The sequence below is a fragment of the Phaseolus vulgaris genome, chromosome 1 (genome assembly GCF_000499845.2).
Source record: "Phaseolus vulgaris cultivar G19833 chromosome 1, P. vulgaris v2.0, whole genome shotgun sequence".
Lineage (NCBI taxonomy): Eukaryota > Viridiplantae > Streptophyta > Magnoliopsida > Fabales > Fabaceae > Phaseolus > Phaseolus vulgaris.
In genome coordinates, this window is record NC_023759.2 from 14036971 (window position 1) to 14058013 (window position 21043).

Below are 21043 nucleotides of genomic sequence, written 5' to 3' on the forward strand. Positions count from 1 at the left end.
AAAAAAAGGAAGGGAAAGGAGTCTGTCAGACAACCATCCCATTAATCACGCTCTGATCACAGGGTCATGGTTCATCCACCAGACTTCAGTTCCTGTCTATAGAACAGATCCTGTTCAAGTAAGGTCATGACCAAATGCCTTAGGTGTCCATTTATAAAAGTGTTTTGTTTAAATAACGTTTTCAATGTGGGACTATGTTAGCTGTTGTCATGGTGAACACTTCTCTTATTTGTAGAAAAATATCTCCTGCTATGCTATACTCAGTAAACTATGGGTATTATTGATCATTACGAGCAGTGAGTTTAAAAAAACTGAAATCAGCACAAAAGCTTTGGAAGGATTCCACCAACATTCTTCATGATCCATGATGCCAGCAGACAGAGGTAGTGCCATGTGTGGAACACTCTCTCAATACTACAATTATCATGCATCACCCACAATAATAAACTTCAAACTCAAAATATAAAACATTCAAAAATTACACACAACTTGGAACAAACTCACCTCAACCTCCAGAAAACAAGTGGGAGGAAAAAAATTTGGACCATTTCTCGATTTGTGCGTGTCATCCTTGCGCAGGGGCCATGCTAATCTTCTCTGTATCGTTCCAATTTTATCAGATGTCCCCGAAGGGACAATTATAGATGTAGTCGCCTTAATTATAAAAACTAATGTTTTGGTGACATTATACGGTGTGGGACTTCAACGGAACTAAACATCTTGCACTAGTGGAAAGAAAGTAGAGTATGCAGAGCAACATGATGATCATCCAGTAGAAATAGAGAAGAAGGTGTGTAGTTGTTTGCTAAGCTGAGCAGAGAAAGATATATTTTTATGTATTTTTGAAACAACAATAAGGGGATTTCACTGTAAACTCTGCTAACTTAGCTGTCCCTGCCCTTATCATTACTCTTCTAATCACTTTTTCTGATTTGACATTTTTCATTTACTTCTTCAATCCTTCTATAGAATTTTTTTTTATCTCTGCATCTCTCATGATTTTGTTTTTATGTATTTTATCAATATTTTTTATTTTTATTTTTTATTATATTATATCAGTAATATTATAAGGATCGAAAGTTATTGTAAAAATATATTGTTATATCTTTAACAAATTGTTTTCACTATTACTTTTAGTGTTTTTTTTTCTTCATAGTATAATACATAAAATCATATAATACGGATAGATTTAACATGTCCATTAAGGTGTAAACAATTATTTTTAAATAATTCTAATATGTCGTTATATGTTTAAAAAAAAATATGTAAATTAATTATAAAGAATTTTTCACTTATCTTTGGTTTAGACTAAGAGAATACTGTTTCCTCAGATAGAAAAGCACAAAACAAAGATTTATTGGAGAAGAATAAATTCAATCGAATCAAAGAAAAGCCAAAAAAATAATTAACATAATATTGTCAAAAAGTCAAAATTGCCCTATTTTTTTATACACATATAAAATAACACTTTATATATATTATAATAAAAAATATTATATAATAATAATATCAATGTATTTATATAATAATAAAAAAAAAATTAATAATATAAATATAAAAAACCTAAACAATAAACCATAAATCTACTCTAACATATTAACATATCTTAATATAAATTTGTAATTTTATATTTTATATTATTAAAAATAATTTTAAATATTTCTACAAGCATGATATCATTTACCTATTTCAATAAATTTTGTTTACACATTCAGTTTAAGATATTCGAGTTCAAACATTCAACTTTTTTTATATTTTTGTCTCTAATGGCTTGTTTGCTTCCGCATGAGTACTATTCATGAAGACAGAAATGAGAAGATGGTTCTTGTTTGCTTCCAGTGATGCATGAAGGAGAGGGGAAGTGGAAAGGGAAAGTTGGATGGTTTTTTGTTCTTCTCATTCATGAAGAGAAAGTTTAAGAAAAGAAGAGAAAGTTAAGTAGATCTCTCTAAATTACGTTTTTACCCTTAATATATATAATAAAAAATAATTAAAATCATTTAATTTTTCTAATATTTTTAAATTAACTGTACATAGCCAAATAAATAATAAATAATAATGTAAAGTCTTATTAATACTAATAATATAAATATTAAAATAATAATAATATTTAAAATTAATTTATAAAATAATAATAATAAATGCAAATCAAATAATTTTAATAAAGAATAATAATTATTATTATTATTATTATTTTTATTTTATTTTATTTATATTAAATATTAATAATTTTATTAATAATAAAATATATATATAATTATTTATAAAAAATAAATTTATATAATAATAAATAATATTAATCATCTAAAATACTTAATTAATTTTTTATATATTTCTATATATATAACATAACATAATTTAAAAATTCACATATAATATTAAAATTATTTAAATAAATTAACTTATATAAAAAAATAAATTTTAATTAATAAAATGTTAAATAATAAATTATACTTTGATTTTAAATTATAATTAACTAAAATATGAAATAGGATTAATCATTATTTATTTATTTTTATATACACCTTCTCAAATAATTATTAATGAAGAAAAATGAGCCATGATTTGCACAAATGAAAGCAAATAATTAGTGAAAAACAACAATTTAATGCACTCACTCAGGTGTATCACTCGACTATTTAGTAAAGGATGGAAAAAGGTTAACTTCACTCAAGAAAGATTTTGCAAAGGGTCTACAACACTTCAAGTGAAAGAGGTCAAAGCTCTTAACACTTGCTCATACAAAAAAACTACAACAAAAATTTAAGAAAAATTTAAAGACAAGCAAGAAAGGTTTAAAAAAAGAAAGTTAAACCAAAATGGAAGTAAGATGATGACAAAACATTTAACAGGACAAATGAAAAAGGTACTTATAAATACTCAAAGAAACTTACTTAAACTTTCAATTATGAAGTTTTGATTTTCTTAGAAATTGTAAAAGCAAGAAAGATAAAATTCCACAAATATGATAACAATTTGCCACATAGAAAGAATACTCTTAATATTTTAATCTTGAAAAGTGAATTGCATTCAAATTGTTTTTATGGATTTAAAATGTCCACATTCTTGACATGCATCTTTTTACTTCACTTTCAAATTTTCACAAATACAATGGGATTTAATTCATATGATCACTTGAATTCTTAGTTTGGAACTAAATCAACTACCACTTAAACAAATTCTAATTGCTTTTAGATCTTCACAATTACAGTTAAAATAAGTGGAATGGATTTAAAGACTCCTAGAATGATAAGAACATAAGACTCTATCAAAAGAGGTAAGGGAAAAAAATTGACACAAAATAATTCAAAAGCAGAATTTAAAGTGTTTAATGAATAAAAAGGAGAAATTGTAAATGAAAATAATTTAAAGGCGAAATTGAAATTGCTTGAAGATAAAAGCAATAATTGAAATGTGTTAAAATTTAAAGGCAAAAATCAACTCAGAAAAGATAAGCACAATTTAAAACCATGCTCTGAATACCACATGATGTGAGTTAATTTTAGGATTGCACATTTTTATAGGTTACTCTTTTGTTTATGATTTTTGGATTAACAATTATGGTAAGAAATCCAAAGAAGATCTCCACTAGACACGAACTTAACCAAATGGTTGAGTATGGGTGAAGGTTCACTTCTAAAGGGCAAAGAGAAAACACAATTATATGGTGGTTTAGATGATGATGAGTGGAAATGGAAAGCACATAAGAAAAAGAAAACACAATGACATAGAAATAGAGAAAAGTGGCTCAAAGAAAAGGAAGGAAAAAAGGTGAAGAGATGAAGAAAGCTTATGAAGATAAGAGGTTGTCACGCCACTTGGAGGATGGGGTACTCCAAGATTAATAGTGTAGAGCCACCAGTGTTAGAATGTATGACTTTAAACTAGAGGGGGGATGAATGGTTTAAAGGGGGTTTTCGCAAACTTTTTAGTATAGAATGAAATTCTTTGCAAGAAACCAGATTAAGGAATTCAGTTTGCCAAGAACAAAGCTCAAAACAGAAAAGCAACAGAAAAACAATTGGTTGTTTCGCAGAAACAATCAGTTGTTTATACCAGTAAAAATAACAACAACTAAAATTAAAGAGTTTAAGGAAGAGAGAAATGCACAAACAATTTATACTGGTTCACTCTTAACCCAAGAGCTACATCCAGTTTCCCAGAAACCACTGGGGAATCCACTAGGTAATCAAATCCATATTACATACACACACCACCAAAGAAGTGACCTTGATCCCCTCAAGACACACACTTCCTTTGGCTCAGCACATACACCACCAAGAATGTTGATCTTGACAACCTCAAGAGCACACAACCCTTCTTGGCTTTACAACACCAGAATGTACACAAATCACAGAACGAATTACACTATTACAGAATCAACTGAAATCAATATAGAGTAATCCTATTCCACTTTCTCTTGAATAACCAAAGCTCAAAGTTCAAATTCAAATTCTTCAAAAACTCTTTGAAAAACTCAAATCTGTTTTTCTTTCTTGTTGTTTGTTATAAAATATTAACAAACTATTTATAGTATTCAAATCTTGGTCAAAACATTTAAAGAAGGAGCGTATTCAGTTATGAAATCAATTAAAGCTCTTTTAACAAACAAAATTGTTTCTATTAGGATTTCAAACAAACAATCGGTTGAAATAGCGAATCAATCAGTTGTTTTGGTTTGACAGCTAGTCAACCATCTAAAACAGTTTTCAAACTTTTTCAAAAACACCTAAGTATAAAACAATCGGTTGTTTCGACAAAACAACAGGTTGTTTTTCACTTAGTTTGAAAAACACTTTAAACTTAAAAGATTTGAAAACACTTAAGCTTTAGATTCAACAAAGAGTGGATTACAAATATAATCTACCCCAGATCCTATTCTAAAGCACACCAGCAACAACAAGCACCTCCAGTCTTCCATCAAACACAAAGGATTTGGATTCTTCAAAGCTTAAACACACTTGATTCAACAACCACTTGAAGTGAATAACATTTAAGATAAGACCCAAGGATAATAAAAGACTCAACTCACTAAACACTCTAACAGAGTTTCTTTACTTTCAAAATTCAATGTGTAAATTACATGAGGTAAGACACCCTTTACATAGGAGAGAGTGACTTGGGGAGCAAGAGTGAGAGGGGTAGGGGTGTCATTTGTGAAAAACCTTCTAGAAGGTAGGTAAAAAAACCATAAACCTAGGTGCACTTGTCATGAAATGTGGGCTTGACACAAACCCAATTTATGCTAAATACACCATAATTTATGCTAAGTGAACCCTACTCTAGCTTATTCTTCTATTTGGACCCCCAAAGTGAGTCCAATTTATTTACATAAACTTGTCTTTTAAAAAGACCAAAAGAAAGAACATCTAAATGTTAGGAAAATATTTGAAATGTTAATTGTTTTATAAAATTTGTTCGTAATGATAAGAAGTTTTTATACACATGTGAGGAATCGAAATTTAGGCGACAATCTTAATAATTTCGTATGCGAGAAATCGTTATGAATGATTTTTATATGCGCATCAATGTCAATCAAGATGAAATGTTATATATTTTTATTCATTGAAACTACAGACAAGTAAGAAGGATTAACGTCATTCCCAATTTTTTAATTGAATTATTTTACTTATTTATTTTGTTAATATTTAATTTTCACACAAACTTATGTCAATATCTTTGAAATCAAATTATTGTACATATTCTTATATTTAGCGAATGCTCTGATTAGGGTTTTAAATAATTATTTATTGTGTATTCGATATTCGTCCTTACATACAAATTATTACTTATGATTTAGTACACTTGTCGTAAAAGAGTTATCAAATTTTTGGTGTCGTTGACGGGAAACAAATTTGTTTAAAATTTGAAAGTATAATTTGCTAAGTATTGTGAATAATGTTAAATTTTTTGTTTTTTTATTTACTTTTTTGTTTAGTGTGTATGTAGTTTTTTTTTAATTTTATTTATTTTTACTGTACTTATTTTTTTATTTTAGTTATTTTTTTAGTGTATTTATTTCATTTTGTTTTTTTTAGTGTATTTATTTTATTTAGTTTAACTGTATTGATTATTTTATTTTATTGTTTTTGTTTGTTGTATTTATTTTCTTTAGTTTTTATTTTTATTTTATTTAGTTTTAATGTATTTATTTTATTATTCTATTTAATTTTTATTTAATGAATTTATTTTATTTAGTTTTTGTTTAGTGTAATTATTCTTTTTTTTATTCTAGTTTGGATAGTTATTTTTTTAGTTAGTTCGTTAAAATTATAAGTTTTTGTTTTTGTTTTTTAGTTAGTTAGTTATAAGTTTGTGTTTTATTTTTGTCTTAGTTTTAGTTTTATTTAATTTTATTTTTTAATTCTTAGAATTTTAGTTTTAATTTTAATTTTACTTTTACTTTTTATTTTAAGTTTTTTTTATATTGTTAATTATACGTTTTTTTGGTTTTGTTTTACTATTTTTTTTTTTAAAATAGTTATTTTTTTCTTTATTTTAAAGCTTTTGTTTTCTTTTATTTTTTTTTTTAAATATAGTTATTTTTTTCTTTATTTTAAATTTTTGGTTTTTATTTTATTTTTAACAAAAAATATTTGCTTTTTGTACTAATCTTTGCTTGAGTTGTCTTATGATATATGATATTAAGATAACAAGTTTCTAGAGATCAATTACAGTTAGATTTAGACATTGAAAAGACAACTCGGAAGAATATAAGTAAGAAAAGAAAAGAAAAGTACGGAGAAGTTAGAAAAGAATCTTCAACCACATTTACCCCTCACATTGAGATAATTCAAGAAGAAAGTAACATGGATGAGGAAGGACAATCACCACCTAGAAGAACACTTGTTAAATCCTATGGACCAGTGGAGTTGGAGGACTCAGTGTTACACAAAAGCTAGGTAGTCAATGGTAAAAGCCAAAAGCCTATTTAGGTGGTGAAATCGAAAGGCTCATCACAATGATTTTATTGAAGGAGCTATAAAGAAACAAAATCAAGTTATATGACGTTCAACAAGCGCTTGCTTGGAGGCAATCTAGTATTTTAATTACTATGTTTTGTTCTTGTGTGTTTTGTTTTAATTTATGTGTTGTGTGGTGAAATCAGGTTTGATAACCCCGAAACAGTTTGGATCAGATGTTGCATGACCTAGGGACATGTATTATTTTTCCAGAATGAAGCAAGACCATCTACAACTATAGATGAGAGCGAAACGAGTTCCTAAAGAGAGATGACAAAGCATAATAAGCATGGTTTTATCTTTTTTTTTAATTGTTTCTTATATTTTTAGTTGTTTAATTTGCTTATATTTTTAGTTTTATTTTATTTGTTGAGTGGTTTTTCTAGTTTTATTTTGTTCTTAAAATATTATTGTAAGAATTGGAATATTAATTTGAATTGTGGGAAATTATTAATCAAACTTTGTGTTTAAGATTAAAATAGTGAAATGATAAGAAAATGTGTTGAATATATATTCAAATTTAGTTGAGATTGTGGTACATGAAAATTAATCAGGATGATTAGTTGGAACAAAGAATGACAAGCAATAAGGAATTAGACTAAGTAAGTCAAGCAAGTGTGTATGAATCTTAAACAGTTGAGAGTTTCACTAAGGAATTGACAATTGTGGTTGCTTAAATTTTTTATTTTATGTTATATCATAAAAGATTATGAAAATGATTAAGGAATTGTATTAATTAAAAACCCAAGGCCAAATAGCCAACCTTTAACTAAATGAATTTTATCTTTGTGATTACCTTTTTTGAGCCAAAAATATTTTTTGTCTATTACTATTGCACCCTGAACCTTAACTGATATACTTTCCTGTCTATTGGCATGTTTAAGGAAGAAAAATTGCATTTTGCAATTTATATATAGAAAAAAAGTATGGTTGGTTTTAGTTTTTTGAATAATTTAAGTTTAAATAATTTATTTGGTTAGAAATATGAATAATCTATTATCATTTTTTAAAAAAAGATAGAGAAAAAAAAGGAAAAGTTTTCATGTTGAAATCATAGATATGAAAAGAAATTGGGGAAAAGTGTTAAAGTGAAAGAAATTGGTGATTAGATAGCACATATGCACTATATTTGGATTGTAGGTATGTTCTTCTTCTTTTAAGTGTGCATTTTGTTATCGGAAAAACCAATATTTTTTTAGAAGCCTAACCTCATTATAACCATGTAGAAGACCTCAAGATTCATGTTCTAATGTGATTGTGATATGAAGGTGAAATGAAAAGAACCTGTGATTTGTTAAAATTCAGTGGAAATTTAGAGAAACACTTACTTGTGAGAATATCATAAAAAATTCCTTGATACATTGTCATTTCATTGTTTCACTTGTTATCCTAAAAGTTGATTGTATCTATATCTTGTTGTATTTGAAGTTAGAAGCACCATAATTTTCTAATTTAATATGTTGTTTAGTAAATAAAACTTTTTTATATTTGACTTAAGTATAACTTATTTATATTCATTTACTTTGTTTGAGGACAAACAAGATTCTAGGTTGGGAGGAGTTGATAAGTGTCATAATTCAGTAATATTTCATGCAAAAAGATAGACACTTATGGACTTTAATTGTTAATCAAGTTATAATTCAACCTTTAATTTAGGAATTTGAATTTTTATTACATATTTTTGGATCATGAGATGAATAAGAATGACTTATTTCCAATTTTGTGTAAATTTTAGGCATTTAAGGAAAGATGGAGAAAAATGGCTAAAGGAGAATAGAAAAAGGAAGACAAGAAGAAAAGACAAAGTGGAGCATTAAAAACTCACCTAAGACTCGCTAAGTGAGTTCACTATAGTGAAGTTGGATTTTTTCTCGTAAAACTCACTTAAACAAGTAATATCACGCTTAAGCAAAATATCACTTAGCCCAAGCCCAATTAGGTTAAATAGAAGGCGTAAGACGGAAAGAAAGGTGTCCCAGAGAGGGAACCAAAGAAATGAAACCTTAAAGGAGACAACCGTCAAGGAGAAATGCTCTGGGTTTTCTTTTCTTGCTTTTCATGCTTGTAATGGCCACCATAAACAGTTAATTCTTTCCATTGGAATTGGGAGTAATTTGTCCAAACTCTCATGTATTGAGGTGATATTTATTTATAATATTCAGTTCTTGATTGATGATTGATATTATCATTTTATACTCAAATCTTGAAACTTTATTCATGATTTTGATCCTTAAATTTGACTGGAAAGTACTTCTGAGCATCTTATATGAATGATAATGCTTAACATATTTGAATGCTAGGGATATATTTAAAATTTTAATTGATTTATAACATCTGTTAGTAATGATAAAAAGGTTTTATAAATATGCGAATTCGATATTTAGGATACCATCTTAATAATTTCATACGTGAGGAATCAATATGAATGATTTTTATATGTGCATCAATGTCAATCAAGATGGAATGTTACATTTTTTATTCATTGAAACTACAAACGAGTAAGAAGGATTAACCCAATTCCTAATTTTCTTAATTGAATTATTTTACTCATTTATTTTGTTTTCATTTAATTTTCACTCAAACTTATGTCAATATCTTCGAAATCAAATTATTGTACATATTCTTATACTAGTCAATGCTACGATTAGGATTTTAAATAATTATTTCTTGTGGGTTCGATATTCGTTCTTAGGGAAAAATTATTACTTCTGACTCGGTACATTTGCAGTAAAAGAGTCATCACTCAGCGTGGCCAATAAGCTAAGGAGATTGGTTTTCTTCATGCTTAAGTAATCTTTGGGTTTCTTAAGATTCTCATATGTAGGGATTTTCTCCAAGATGATCCCAATGCTTTCCTTTCTTAATCATGAAGTATTCTTTGGCTTGGGCTTATTCTCAAGTGAAATCCCTTTCTTTCTAATTTTAGTTCATGTTGGCTTTAAACATTTCTTGAGCAAATTTGAGCTTTCTTCATGGTCAATGATTATCTGCGCTCAACCCATTTGGATTCGCTAAGCTCTTTGTACTCTAGATTGTTAGAATGTATGGCTTTAAACTAGAGGGGGGGAGGGGGGTTGAATGGTTTAAAGAGGTTTTTCGAAAACTTTTAAGCCTATAATGAATTTACTTCGAGAATAACATGATTAAGAAATCACTTTGTCAAAACACAAAGCAAAAAGCACAGCACCAGAAAAACAATCGGTTGTTTCGCAGAAACAATTGGTTGTTTATACCAGTTTTACAAATATCAAAACTGAAATTAAAGAGTTAAAAGATAGAGAAAATGCACACAGAGATTTATACTGGTTCACTCTAAACCCAGAGCTACATCCAGTCTTCCCAGAAACCACTGGGGAATCCACTAAGCAATCAACCCTGGATCACTTACACCACAACCAAAGAAGTGACCTTGATCCCCTCAAGACACACACTTCCTTTGGTCAAACACACCAACACTAAGAATGTTGATTTTGATCCCCTCAAGAACACACAACACTTCTCAGCAACACACAGAAAGTTTCTTTCAACAGTACAAAGAATTACACTTGTTACAGAACAAATCTGAAATCAAATACAAGATGAAAATCCTATCTCACACTCTTTGATCAAACTCAATCTCTAAGCAATTCTCAACTTTTTCTCTTAAGCAAAAATCAGTGAAAAACTCAAATATGTTTTTCTGTATATAATCAAAGTTGTTGTTTGTTATCAAATCTTAACAAACTATTCATTGCATTTAAAGATTGGTCAAAGCATTAAAAATTGGAGCGTAAATAGTTAGAAAATCATTTAATGCTCAGTCAAAGCACAAAACAGTTTTCTATTATGGTACCAAAACAAACAACCGGTTGTTTCTACGAATCAATCGATTGTTTTGGTTTTGACAGCAAGTCAACCATTGAAAACAGTTTTCAACCTTTCTAAACACACCTAAGTATAAAACAATCGGTTGTTTCGACAAAACAACAGGTTGTTTTTCACTTAGTTTGAAAAACACTTTTCTTTTAAAATGTTTGAGAATGCTTATGCTTTGGATTCAATCAAGAGTGGATTTTACATAAAATCTACCCCAGATCCTAACTAAAAGACAGCACAACAACAACAAGCACAACTAGCCTTTCATCATCCTTCAAAGGGTTTGGATTCTTCAAAGCTTGAACACACTTGGTTCAACAATCTCCCCCTATTTGATGAAGACAAATCCCTGGTGCTTGTGTTTGATCTGATTGAATCTGAAGCAGTACCTACAAAAATAGCATATTTACAGTCCAATGCTTCTTACAGCAGGAGGTTAGATTTTCACTCATTGAAAGCATATTTCCTGATAAACAATCGGTTGTTTACACGAAACAATCGGTTGTTTCTATCAACAACAACAGGTTAGATTTTCACACATTGAAAGCATATTTCTTGATAAACAATCGGTTGTTTACACGAAACAATCGGTTGTTTACACGAAACAATCGGTTGTTTACACGAAACAATCGGTTGTTTACACGAAACAATCGGTTGTTTCTATCAGCAGCAGCAGAAACAATTTTATATCAGAGATTTTAACAAATTCAAACAGTTTCAGAGAAAGATACACAAGAACCAATTAATTCTCCCCCTATTTGTCTTCACAAATAGACTCTAACATGTATTAAAATAGATATAGGAGAGATTATTAAGATCAAGGATACCTAACTCATTTCTTAGAAAGAAGAACCTCTCTTTTTGTAATGGTTTAGTGAAGATATTAGCCAACTGCAGTTTTGTTTCTTCAAACTTCACTACACAGTCCCCATTGCTTACATGATCCTTGATGAAATGATGGCGTATCTCAATATGTTTGGTCCTTGAATGTTGAATCTGATTTTTGGTAAGATTGAAGGCACTTGTGTTATCACACATCAAAGGAACTTTGCTGATTTGTAATCCAAAGTCTGCAAGTTGTTGTTTGAGCCATAGAATATATGCACAACAACTTCCAGCAACTATATACTCAACTTCAGCAGTAGAGAGAGCAACACATGCTTGCTTCTTACTATGCCATGAAATTAGGCTTGAGCCAAGAAGGTGGTAAGTGCCACTTGTGCTCTTCCTATCTAGCTTGCAACCTGCAAAGTCAAAATCTGAATAACCAATTAAATGAATGGTGTTCTTTTTGCAGCTTTGAAGTGTGACTCTTTAGGATTTGCTTGATATCTTGCACAAAGACATTCCGCAAACATGATGTCCAGCCTACTTGTTGTTAGATATAGCAAAGAGCCAATCAATCCTCTGCATTTGGTTTGATCTACTCCCTTTCCAGCAACATCAGCATCCATGTAGCAGCTTGATGGCATTAGAGTGCTTGCTTCTTTGTAATTCTCCATTTCAAATTTCTTGAGAATCTCCTTGCAATACTTTGATTGACATAGAAAGATCCCATACCTTGTTTTCTTAACCTGCAATCCAAGAAAGAAAGACAATTCTCCCATCATAGACATTTCAAACTCACCTTTCATTGCAGCCACAAATTCTTCACACAAACTATCTTGTGTAGCACCAAAGATGATGTCATCAACATAGATTTGCACAAAAATTATTTTTGAATTTGACTTTTTGATGAAGAGAGTCTTGTCTACCATTCCCCTTTCATAACCATGAGATAGCAGAAAGTTGTTAAGCCTCTCATACCACTGCCTTGGAGCTTGCTTCAGTCCATACAAAGCTTTCTTCAACTTGAAGACAAGGTTGGGATGTTGATGATCTTCAAAGCCTGGTGGTTGATCCACATACACTTCCTCATTGATGTAGCCATTCAAGAAAGCACTCTTGACATCAATTTGGAAGAGTTTAAAACCACTCATACATGCAAAAGCCAGCAGCAGCCTCACAGCCTCCAACCTTGCAATAGGGGCAAAGGTTTCACCATAATCTATGCCCTCCTCTTGATTGTAGCCTTTGGCAACTAGCCTTGCTTTATTCCTTGTGATCACACCATCTTCATCCAACTTGTTTCTGAACACCCACTTCGAACCTATGATGTTCATCTCAGCTGTTCTAGGGACAAGAAACCATACCTCATTCCTTTAAAACTGATTCAACTCTTCATGCATAGCTTCAACCCACTTTTCATCCTTGAGAGCTTCATTAATTGACTTTGGTTCAATTTGTGAGACGAAAGTTGTGTGCCTGCAGAAGTTTGAGATGGAACTTCGTGTAGAGACACCTTCCTTTATCTGCCCTATGATGTTTTTCACTGACAGATCTCTAGGAATCCTCCATTCTTTGGGAAACTCACTCTGTTGCAGAATTTTAATCGGTTGTTTCTGCGAATCAACCGGTTGTTTCTGCGAATCAACCGGTTGTTTTTCTGCACTGATGTCCAGCTTCTCCAAACTGATGCTTTGTTTATCCTCTTCAGCACTGGTCTTCGGGATTTGGATGCTTCTGCGATCTACCTCATCAAAGACAACGTGAACTGACACTTCTACAGTCATCAACCTCTTGTTGTAGATTATGCATGCATGACTTGTGAGAGAATACCCTATGAAGATGCCAAGATCAGTTTTTTCATCAAACTTCCCTAGATTTTCCTTTCCATTATTGAGAACGAAACAACTGCAACCGAAAACTCTTAGATGATTGATGTTAGACTTCCTTCCATTGAAGAGTTTGTAAGGAGTCTTCTTCAGAATAGGCCTAATAAGCACTCTATTCATCACATAACAAGAAGTGCTCACTGCATTTGCCCAAAAATACTTAGAAAGAGATGATTCACTAAGCATTGTCCTTGCTAGCTTTTCAAGGGACCTGTTCTTCCTCTCTACCACACCATTCTGTTATGGAGTTCTTGGAGCAGAGAAATTATGCAAAATCCCCATCTTTTCACAGAACTTGCTGAACTTTTCATTTTGGAATTCTCCTCCATGATCACTTCTTATTGAGCTTATGTTGTTGTTCTTTGTATTTTGCAACCTTCTTGCTAGCTTATTGAATGCAGAAAAGGCATCACTCTTTGATTCCAAGAAGAGAGTCCAAGTGAACCTAGAAAAATCATCAGCAATAACAAGAGCATAGTAATTTCCACCAAGGCTCATAGTTCTTGAAGGTCCAAAAAGATCGATGTGAAGTAGCTCAAGAGGTTTTAAAGAGGAAACAACATTTTTTTATTTTAGAAGAGCTTTTCACTTGTTTCCCTTTTTGGCAAGCTTCACAAATATGGTCCTTCTCTAACTTGAGCTTTGGTAGCCCAATCACAAGCTCCCTTGAAATTAACTTGTTCAAATGATTCATGTGAATATGAGCAATTCTTCTATGCTAAAGCCAAGATTCATCTTGCTTGGATAGAAGACAACCAATTGAACATGGTGAAGAGATATCTAGAAGATAAACATTATTGATTCTCTTACCTACCAACATTACCTTTTTGGTGTTGGGTAGACAGATATCACATGTGTTTGTCTTGAACATCACTTGATATCCCTTGTCACACAGTTGGTTAATGCTCAGCAGATTGTGCTTTAATCCTTCTACATAGAGAACATCACTTGATATCACATGTGTTTGTCTTGAACATCACTTGATATCCTTTGTCACACAGTTGGCTAATGAATCAACAGATTGATGTCTTTGTCTCCTATGGATCCTCTCCCAAGAATCCTTTCCTTGTTGTTGTCCCCATAGGTGACATGCCCTTCTTGCTTAAAGGATATGCTTAGGAACTTTGATTTGTCCCCTGTCATGTGCTTGGAGCATCCACTGTCCAAATACCATTGTTGCATGCTCTCCTCCAAGTTTTCCTACAAAGAAGATTTTCAAGTACAAAGATTTGGTCCCCTTATGAATATGGGTCCATTTGGTTTAAATTCATCAATTGAACCTTTACTGCACTTAGGAATCCACTTCATAAAGCCCCTAGGAACAACATATTTTCTAATTTTATAGAACCTCACAGAATGGCCTCTTTTTATGCAGTAAAAGCATGTAACAACCGGTTGTTTCGATGGTCCAATCGGTTGTTTTTCTGGCATTTTCGAAAATGACTTTGAAAATCTATCTTGTTTGTTTTGTGGGTTAATGCCCAATCCAGCTTTTCCAGAAACACAGTTTTGAGATGCCAAGACATTCTCAAAGTTGGATTGACCTTTAGAAAGCTTATCCACAGTTAGTGGACCTTCTTTTCAAGATTTTCGCAATTTTCACAAACAAGAGTATCACACTTGCGAGAGGAGTTTTTGTAAACAATTTCAAGATTTTCAAAATCTGTTTTTGAATTTTCTAATTCCTCTTCCAGTGATTTGACTCTGTTCTCAAGCCAGTTATTCATTCCCTTTAACCGGTTGTTCAAGAGGGCCAATCGGTTGACTTCTTCATGTGTTTCTTGAAAGGCTTGAAGCAATTGACTATAATTTTCAAAATTTGAGAAGTTAGATGAACTTACACTACTTGAGTCATCTTCCTTTCTGGCCATGAAGCAGAGGTTGAGGCTTTTCTTGTTTTGCTTTCTTTTCCTTCTTGCTTGACTTCTTGACCTTGCCTCCTTTGGTTCATTGATGTTTCCATGAGTAGACTTGAGTGTGCCCCACATCTCTTTAGCAGTTTTGCATTTTGATACCCTGAAAAATTCATTAGTATCTAGTGCAGAAGCTATTATGTTTTGAGCAGTACAGTCAAGCTTGGCCATTTTACATTCTTCAAGGTTTTGCAATCAAAGATCCATTCTTTTTAAACTTTAGAATGAAAAGACCATTCTCAATTGAATCCCAAATTCCTTGATCAATAGATTCCACAAAGATTTTCATTCTGGTCTCCCAATACTTGTAATTCAATCCACATAATAAAGGTGGTTTGTAGATTGAAGCACCTTCCTCAAAAGATAGTTTTCCAGCCATAGAAAAAAGGTTTTCGGATCAAACTTGAATAACTTTCAAGAACCAAACTCTTGATGCCAATTGTTAGAATGTATGACTTTAAACTAGAGGGGGGGGTGAATGGTTTAAAGAGGTTTTTCGAAAACTTTTAAGCCTAGAATGAATTTATTCGAGAATAACTTGATTAAGAAATCAGTTTGTCAAAACACAAAGCAAAAAGCACAGCACCAGAAAAACAATCGGTTGTTTCGCAGAAACAATCGGTTGTTTCGCAAAAACAATTGGTTGTTTATACCAGTTTTACAAATATCAAAACTGAAATTAAAGAGTTAAAAGATAGAGAAAATGCACACAGAGATTTATACTGATTCACTCTTAACCCAGAGCTACATCCAGTCTTCCCATAAACCACTGGGGAATCCACTAAGCAATCAACCCTAGATCACTTACACCACAACCAAAGAAGTGACCTTGATCCCCTCAAGACACACACTTCCTTTGGTCAAACACACTAACACTAAGAATGTTGATCTTGATCCCCTCAAGAACACACAACATTTCTCAACAACACACAAAAAGTTTCTTTCAACAGTACAAAGGATTACACTTGTTACAGAACAAATCCGAAATCAAATACAAGATGAAAATCCTATCTCACACTCTTTGATCAAACTCAATCTCTAAGCAATTCTCAACTTTTTCTCTTAAGCAAAAATCAGTGAAAAACTCAAATATGTTTTTCTGTATATAATCAAAGTTGTTGTTTGTTATCAAATCTTAACAAACTATTCATTGCATTTAAAGATTGGTCAAAGCATTAAAAATTGGAGCGTAAACAGTGAGAAAATCATTTAATGCTCAGTCAAAGCACAAAACAGTTTTCTGTTATGGTACCAAAACAAACAATCAGTTGTTTCTACGAATCAATCGGTTGTTTTGGTTTTGACAGCAAGTCAACCATTGAAAACAATTTTCAATCTTTCTAAAAACACCTAAGTATAAAACAATCGGTTGTTTCGACAAAACAACATGTTGTTTTTCACTTAGTTTGAAAAACACTTTTCTTTTAAAAGGTTTGAGAATGCTTATGCTTTGGATTCAATCAAGAGTGGATGTTACATAAAATCTACCCCATATCCTAACTAAAAGACAACACAGTAACAACAAGCACAGCTAGCCTTTCATCATCCTTCAAAGGGTTTGGATTCTTCAAAGCTTGAACACACTTGGTTCTACATGGATAACTTTAATTATTTTTTCCTCAATCCACTTAGTGCATGACAGAGCGCTCAATATTTTAAGTATTTTCTTAAGGCTTGTTTATTTGGAGTCAACCCGCTGAGCCATTCACTATGCGTTGGGCAAATTGTCATTTTTTTCTATTTCCTTTGTTTGTTGGTTTCTACCATTTTCTACAAGATTTCTACAAATTTCTTCTTTACTTATTCTTTTATGAGCTTAGCTAGCTTTGTAGGGGTTTCAAATGCTTTTCAGCTCATTCTTCCACATTTTCTATACAAAATGCATGCCTAATGTATTATGAATTTTACAACATTTTAACCCTTATCAATCACTCTACCCATAGTCGAGCTTATAATTTCTTTGATGAGGACATCGAAGCATTAGGCCGGCTAGATTACTTGATGTTTGGAAGAGAAAAATAGTGATATTTTGTTCCTAAAAGAAAGAAAGGATGATAGGAACATATTTCACATCCAACAGCAAAATGAATGGAAGGTTATGAAAGAGCCCCTCAAGGATGAAATTGCTACTTCCTTCAAGCCAATTTCGAACTCGCTTTGGAACAAGTGAAACTTTGCTTCCCAACATTGATTTGTCTATTGTCGATCTGTGTAAGATGGTAGTGGATGGTCAAATAGTTGAGGACTAAAACTTGTAATTTGTTTTATCCTCCGTGTTCCCTATGTTGGACTTTGTTACTATTCACACTTTGTATAAGTCTTTCTATTTGATATTTTGAGAGTTTTCTTCAAGTTATAACTTGTATTGTATGGGTCCGACGATTTATATGATCGATTTTCATTTTTAATTACTATCTTGTGAATTTTAGTTTTCACAAATACACCACTATGATTTTATTTTTTTTTACTTTCATGTATGGATGTAATGAAACTACCTTTGTTTGTTTTTTGAGGGGTTTAAAATTTTTCTTTTAACCAACCATTACTTTGTGATAATGGCATGTAGCAATTTATGGCTAAATTTCTTGTTCCGTAATAGGTTTTAATTTTATCAAAATGAAGAAACTTTTATTCTATCATCAAGGTTATCGCCACATGGATGATCTCATGTCATTTTAAATATGCCATTTATGTAAGTTTCATTATTCTTAATTCGAGTACGCGATCACCACGTATATGGATTTATGTTTTGCAAATATCTTGTGTGGCCACCATGTGACTGGCTCGTGCTTTGTATCATGTGATCGTTATGTGGACAGGCTTACACATTGTGTATGGGACCATCGTGTGAACACGTTTACGCTTTGTATATGCGGTCGTCATGTGGGCAGGCTTATACTTTATATATGTGGTCACACTGTGGACGGGCTTATGCTTTGTATATGCGACTGTAATGTGGATGAGTTTATACTTTGTATCATGTATGCGGTCGCCATGTAGAGGAGCATACACTTTGTATTATGTATGTGATTGCCATTTGGACAAACTTATATGCTTTGTATGTTTTATAGCTTAAAAATATATAAAATTCGTTGAATAAATGACTTTTATTTCAACGTGCAACTTCATTAAAAACCCTTAAGAAAACAACTTTTTTTCAAAAAACAACTTAAGGAAAAAAGTGTTGCTTTATTACCTTTAATTGAAATAAAATCACAACTTTACCGTATTCCATGTCCGAGGTATCAAACCTCCATCTAATGTTTCTAGCTCATAAGCTCCCCTTCCTACAACTTACTTTATCTCATAAGGCCCGACCCAATTGGATGAAAGCTTGTTATCCAGGTTGACCTGGTCCCTCCTAAGCACTAGATTTGAGACTTTCAACTGTTTATGTACTAGCTTACTTTTCTACCTCATCTCCATTCTTTGTTTCATGGCCCCTCCTTTGATCCTGACACCTTATCTTATTTTCTCTATCATGTCTAAATTTTCTTGGATCTCTTCTTCTAAATGACTAGCAAAAAAACTTTTGAAGAGATGGTTTGATAATCTCTATGCATATCATTGTGTCAGTTTTGTATACGAGGTTCAAAGATGTTTCCCTAGTGGTTGATTGCGAAGTTGTGAGGTAAGATCATAATATCCTGGAAATCTCCTTTGGCCATTCGCCCTTTGATGCGTTCAACATCCTTTTGAGTCCTTGTAGGATTACTCTATTTTTTTTTTCAACCTGTCTGTTCATTTGTGGGTGCTCAACCGATGTGAAGATTTGCTTGATGTTGAACTCGTTGCACATTTGTTTTACCTGCCTGCTAGTGAACTGAGTGTCATTATCAGATATTAAGATTCTTGGGACATCGAACTTGCACACAATGTTTGTCCATAATAAGCTTTTGATCTTCAAGCCCGATATGAAGGCCACAACTTCCACTTTATCTACTTTGTGAAGTACTCCACTGCAACCATTTGAGCATAATAGTGTGCATCAATGACCGAGTCACAGAGTTGCGCCTTCAATTAGGTGGCAGACTCAGTGAGGTACCTCCGAGTTGTGCATGTTAAGCCTTCTTTTCAAACGGAACCATTCATTCCTCGCTCCAAATGCATACTCTTATGCCTTGAGAGGAAACATGAAGAAGAACACTTATCTTTCTTTTGCTACCTTCTTATTCTAAAAAAACAATTTATCCTTAGAAGTTGTGGACTTAAATTAAGGAGTTAAAGGGGAGAGCAGTTAAAGGGAATCGTGAAGGTTAACAAAGAAGTGAGAAGTTAAAATATTTATGAGAGAGGAAAAAAAGTGAATCTTCATATTTCAAAATTCAAAAGTGCTCTGTCAATTAGTAATTACAAAATGACGGAATGACCCAAATAAAATAAAATGTTAATGTAAGAATAAAATGGAAAAACATTTTTAAAAAAAAATGATTTTAAAGAAAAATTCTCTTTATATATAAGTATAAGTATAGATTCATATTATTAACATATTCTAAGTATTATATAGGATCTAAATTCTCTACATTTTTAAGAAAAAATCATGTAATTTAACCATTAATATTAATAAAACTAAATTTTAAATTTATTTATTAATTAATTTTATAAATAAATTGCATTAATGAGATATTTATGGAGTTTTACTTAAATCACCTCACCACTTTCTAATAAGTTCAATTTGACTCATTAAGAATAAAATAGGAATAAATTTATAGTATTGAATATCTTTCGCTTCAATCTTAACAATATATCTTTTACTAAATATTATAGTATTGAATATCTTTCACTTAAATAATTTTATTTTTTAAACTTTATTATTAGATTCAAAATTTTACTATATATATATATATTATATATTATAGCTGTTCCTGCTAGGGAGATGGGACCTAGAGAACTATTGAAATCTTCTTCTCCTTCCTTCGGTCGGTCAGGTGACTGGATAGTGAACTGAGGTTCTCTTCGTCCTCCTGCTTCTCCTTCGGCCCTCGGCCTCGGCTGAACACCGGATGGTGGGGGTACCTGCGAAGGCACTCCGACGCTCAAGTCAGTAAAGCGGGTGGTCAGCTCTCAGAGTGATAAATGACATACCTTACTCCTTGGGATGCGTACTATTTATATTATTCTAGTGGGCCTACCTTGTTGGGCCCATTTATCGAGGTGGACACCTCTTAGGTTTGCATTACCTAATTCTTAATGATAGATTAGCTTCACTGATCTTGGTTTGAGCGTTAACTGTAATAGGGGTCGGCCATCGGCCAAATCATCATGGCATGGGTCGGCCATCGGCCATGTTCCAGTGGTCTCGATCGTCTCGGCCAAGTCTTCTAAGGTCTCGGCCTCTCAGTCGTCTCGGCCTCTCGGCCAAGTCTTCTAAGGTCTCGGCCCCTGGGGCAAGTCTTCTAAGGTCTCGGCCCCTCCGGCAAGTCTTATAAGGTCTCGGCCCCTCGGCCTCTCGGCCAAGTCTTCTAAGGTCTCGGCCTCTCGGCCAAGTCTTCTCAGGCCTCGGCCTCTCGGCCATACCGGTACACTTGCCCCCCAGGCTCAAGGGCAGATGTGTTACATATGTCCGATGAGTCTTTAATGATGGGTGTCGGTCGGTTTC

The 21043-nt window shown here is 32.1% G+C and overlaps 1 non-coding gene across 1 annotated transcript; it reads right to left on the minus strand.

Annotated features, from left to right (window-relative positions):
* Positions 1-533: 533 nt before the first annotated feature.
* LOC137816772 (U6 spliceosomal RNA) lies at positions 534-636 on the minus strand. Its single transcript, XR_011081884.1, has one exon. It is a non-coding gene; the product is annotated as a U6 spliceosomal RNA (small nuclear RNA).
* Positions 637-21043: the final 20407 nt, after the last annotated feature.